This window comes from Cyprinodon variegatus, unplaced genomic scaffold, assembly GCF_000732505.1.
Source record: "Cyprinodon variegatus isolate N-32 unplaced genomic scaffold, C_variegatus-1.0 Scaffold559, whole genome shotgun sequence".
NCBI lineage: Eukaryota > Metazoa > Chordata > Actinopteri > Cyprinodontiformes > Cyprinodontidae > Cyprinodon > Cyprinodon variegatus.
In genome coordinates this window covers 4829-10081 of record NW_015151012.1, presented here as the reverse complement: position 1 = coordinate 10081, position 5253 = coordinate 4829, and the positions used below count along the sequence as shown (strand labels likewise).

Here is a 5253-nt window from a genome sequence, read left to right as displayed (position 1 = left end):
ACAAATTAGTGGGACACATGTGCCTGTTGGTGTGTACACATTTATTTAAAATCCTTGGCGGCAAAGAGGAGACAGCCACTCGCAAGTCCTGCTCAACAGAGAGCTTGGTCTTTTTTTTCATATAAACAATGAAAAACTGAAAGCCACAGGTAGGTGGTTGGGAAATGAAGAAGCTAATTGATAGCGTGGCGGGAGAGGATTGGGTATTCTGATGCACAAACAAGCCAAAAGTGATAAAGTGGGAGCTCTTTAAAGGGAAACGGCGTTTTTTTTTTTTTTTTTTTTTTTTTTTTTTATTGGGCCCTATATTTTACATTATTATATCATGTTCTACTCACCCATATGAGTTTTGTGTCATTTGGAGCCGTTCTGAAGATATTCCGATAGGTTATATCCAAGTAACGTCTTCCGATGGGCAACGACTGGAAGACACAAACTCAACTGTTCATACTTTATCATTTATGGTACGCCAGTATTCATAACATATAGGCGAATCACTGTCCCTCAGACATCTGCGGTTATATTTTTTATATTTATATCTTTTAAAAACAAAGCTGAGTGTGTATGACGTCATTCAAGCACAGGACTTGTGACAGGCAGCCCGGGCCACAGGCGGCTACGCTCAACCCCTTCTATTCATTTGGCTAGCTAATCTGAATCGTTCAATTCCATTTTGAGAGTGAAATCATCTGTGGTAGTAGCACTAGACATCTTCCAGGACTGTGAGTAAAACTAGCAGCAGTTCAGTGGACAGGATGAAGGAATGGTAGCCGGAGCGCGCGGATAACGTCATACATACTCCGCTTTGTTTTAAAAGATATCAATATAAAAAATATAACCGTGGTTGTCTGGGGGACAATGTTTCGCCTACATGTTATGAATGCTGCATACTACAAATGCAAAAGTATGAACAGATAAGTTTGTGCCTTCAAGTCATTGCCCATAGGAAAACTAGTAAGACGCTACTTGGATATAACAAAACCGAATATCTTCGGAACGGCTCCAAATGACACAAAACGCATATGGGTGAGTAGAACATGATGTAATAACGTAAAATCAAGGACCCAATGTAAAAAGAAACTGCATTTCCCTTTAAATTTTAGTTCCAGATTGCAGTCCGCACGGATAACACATGTTCAAGGCTATTTTAAACAACAGGTGTGCCTTGAAATTTGTATTTGTCCTTTGGTATGCTTTGGGCACATATAGTTTGGGAACAACACCAAACAACAGTGTCTACGGCAGCTCACTTTAGATTATAATGATCTACCTTTTCTCAGGATCTGATGTGGTCCTTACAAAACAACACTGTCCAAATGAAAAAAAGGACTAGCAGATACTGAGTTTCCTGAAGCAGATCAGGAAGAAAACCTTTCATAGGACATGGTCATCTTCTAAACCTCCATTTTTCAGTGTATCGTGTGTTAGTTCAACAGTGTGTGACTGTGCTAATCCACAATGCAGAACAGAATGAACAGTGAACAATTATATCTGCAGAAAATACCTTTGGTTCTTCTAACCTTTGGCTCATCCAGGACTTGAACAGGTCTATGGCCAGGTTAGGTAGGTAGGATTATTTTTAATCAAGATTATCCTACTAGGACAATTTCACACTAACCAATGACTTTATCACTCTCTAATGACTTTGATTCTGTGTTTGACTGCAGCATCCACAGATTCTAAAAACAATAGCAGATTATAATCCCTGATCACAACTCTGAGTGACCTCATGTTGGTTAATTGATTCACCAGATTCATGTAACATTGTATAACAATAGACAATGAGTAGATCACATTAGCTGCCCGGTGGTTGAGTACAAAACTTCTCCAAGGTTTGAAAAGCATGTTTATCTGCAGCAGAAACATGCTGAGAGAGCATTAGATTCTCACCACACTGTAGATTTCTTTGGAGTCCAAAAGCTCCAGAGGAAGATGCCAGAAAGATCCAATGCTGTCATTCATTTTGTTACATCCTTTACAGATGCTCCTGTGATTAAGCTCTCCTTGGAAGATCTAAAAGAAACACCTTTAATACATTTTTATTCCTTTTAATATAAAAAAATTATATTTGAGAAAAAATGAATTTTAACCTTGGATGCTTGATTACTGGTAGCCTTTAAAACCTTCTTGAAGTACTCTGCTGCATCCTGCTGTTCATACACTGAAACAAGGGGAAAGAGAATGTTAGTGTCTTCTTCCTTTATTTTTCCTAATTCTAATTCATAATGAACTTGCAAATCTGTGTCTGGAGACAAGCATGGCAGGCAAGAAATATTTTTACATTTTATCAATAACAGAAAAAAAAAAACAATGTTTGGTCCTTGTAAGAATATATATTATCTGTGTGTATTAGTAAAGAATATGATAATTGGAGGATTGCATTCGAAAATTGTATATAAACAATAACTGTGCTTTTTTAACAGGTATGGTTTCATGTATAAAAAATTACTATAGCTATTTAGAATATGTATTAGTAAAGGGAGTACTTATACAAACCCTACCATTCTGAATGTCCAGGGCTTTTATTATTGCTGATGTGTTTGTTTGCTTTATCTGTAAATCTTCAAATAAATCTTTTAGATGATGACCAATTTTCTGGGAAGAGTCTTCTTTGACAGACCTATATGAATAAAAAAAACATCATGAGTGAAACACAGCAACACCTAAACCTGGTTTACGTTATTTAGAGTCAAAGAAGTAAACCCTATGTCATTATTAAGGTTTAAAGGGGCCTAGTGATACACAATGACTTTCACCAGTAGCTTACCTAACTTGCATACAAACACTGTCTCATTAAATTATGGCACCCTGTTTGCTCATTATGTAATACATGCTTTTGCAATGGTTTTCATACAATTTATTCGTAAACGAAAGCATTTTCCATATTTACCAAAATAAGACTGCAGGTACGATACTGTGCACAATAAGTAAACAAGGCAGAAATGGAGCCAAACAAGTTAGGATCTTACCCCAGTAAAGGGTTAAAAAAAAATGAAAAGTCTGAGATCAAGTGTGAAACCGTGGAAAAAATGGTGAATGCTCGAGGGATAAGAGACGAGTAGCGCTTGGAGCACAATACAGACATTTGAGTTCATTATATTGAGAGCTAAAGCCTCCAAAGCTGCCAAGTTGATGGATGCATTAGCAAATACTATCAGGATATGGCAAAAGCAATACTATCCTTTACGAAACTGAAAACAAAAATCTAAGTAAACATCTACTAAGATGAACGCTTGCCATATATTGTTTGATTTTCACATTAAACATAAGGATTTCAGAGTTATCTATAGGTATAATTTGTAAGTATACCCCTCTAATGTAAATAGATGGGCTACCTTTTACTTACTTCAGAACTGATCTAAAACTTACGTTTCAATCGCTGTCAATATAATGTGTCAGTAAAAAGTTAACAGACACAATGAGCATCAATATTGAATTCATTTTAAGAATTTTTGTTTTGGGGCATTACATTTTCATAATGTTCTTAAATGGATGTTTTATAACTTCAACAGTTTGAATTCACAGTGAATTTTATTTGTTTAATCAAGATATATATGTTACATTAATATCAAATGCTTACACAGGTTCACACTAAAAGTAGTAAAAGTCCAGCTTTATCAATGAAGCTGGACTTTTACCAAAGCTTTTGCAACCTCAAACTTTCCTGCTTAACTGAGGGTTCATGTTTAACTCATATTTAACCATTCTTGTTAGAATTTTTTTTAGTAAAACTGAGTTTGTGAAAATCACAAGTATGATTAACAATAAAACCCCACAACGTGATGTGTTTATCACCAAGCTGAGGTTTAAAGATGCACAGATCTGGTAGTTTTGGACAGGCATCAGGTACATGATCAGAAAATACTGAATTTATTGAGTCTCTACTCAGGTTATCAAAGTATCAACATCAAAATGACATTCATGCCCATGCTGGCTGTATGCAGAAACCTTGAATGTTTATATTAAAAATCAAAGCTAAAACTAAAAAAATATATATAATTCCTTGTGGAAAATTAACTGCATACCAAGAATAAAGGTAAATACAAAATATACGCAACTCTAGGGTACAAATTTTATTTCTATATTTTTAATTTTGCTGATAGATTAGTTTGATTTAATAAACTTTAAGAAACAGCAAACCTGTTCACAGCCTCTCTGAACTCCTTGGTCATAAACAGAACCTGCAGGATACTGTTTAGGTAGCATGTTGATCCTTGATTGATCAATCCGTAGTATGTGACTGCAAAGAGATGAAAATAGCATGTGTGAATGACTTAACTACCTTTAAATGAACAATACTAACTACTGATCCAAAAGAACTAACAATGACACACCGTCCTATTTACTAAACATTTCAACTTTTTTATGTTGTACCTCAAAGGTCTGTACTTGGGTCTCTCTTTTTTAATGATCTATTTCCTTCTACCTGTCAATCATACTTACCTCATACCTTGCACTTACATGCTCTCTGATGAAATAAAATCAAGGGAAATTCAACTGAAGCCTTGTTTGTCACCTTCAAAAAAATAAACATAACTGAATTTATACCAACATATCTGGTTGCTCTTAAGCTCCCACTTTTCCACAACTTACGCCTTACATGTACACTATGGGCCGGATTTATCAAGATCCAATTTTGCATGCAGTAATTTGCGCATGCAAACTGGAATTTTGCGCGAGGGGCTTAACCATGGTTTGCGGGTGATAACAAGAGTGATTGCGTAACTGGTGGAAGGTGCAAAGCTGTTGGAGATGCCCTATTTAAATGATGGTTTTGCGCGTTTTGTGGTTTGCGGCAAAGTAGTTTGTAGTTTGTACTGTGGTGGTTTTCAATGGTCAAAAAATCAGGACACCTTCAGTCGATCATCTGATTGCCCACAGGACGGGAGAAAAAGCGTTTATTTTATAGATCAAATTCACATGCTGTCCTCAGTACACGTAACACAGCGCTTCACATTTCAACAGAACACATCTGGCTTTTTCTCTTGCAAGTTCTCGACTCACATACCAATCCCCAGAGCATTTATAGTCTCATCTTTGCACTATGTGTACGCACATGCACAACGGAATATTGCCGACATCTTACTGGAATGCACGTGCGTACACATAGTGCAAAGATGAGACTATAAATGCTCTGTGGATTGGTATGTGAGTCGAGAACTTGCAAGAGAGAAAAGACAGATGTGTTCTGTTGAAATGTGAAGCGCTGTGTTACGTGTACTGAGGACAGCATGTGAATTTGATCTATAAAAT

The 5253-nt window shown here is 36.3% G+C and overlaps 1 long non-coding RNA gene across 1 annotated transcript in view; it reads right to left on the bottom strand.

Moving 5' to 3' along the window:
* Positions 1 to 4135: 4135 nt before the first annotated feature.
* Positions 4136 to 5253, bottom strand: part of LOC107095612 — a 3578-nt gene continuing 2460 nt past the window's right edge. Inside the window, exon 3 of the long non-coding RNA XR_001481752.1 lies at positions 4136 to 4240. This is a non-coding gene — a long non-coding RNA (uncharacterized LOC107095612). The remainder of the gene's footprint in view (positions 4241 to 5253) is intronic.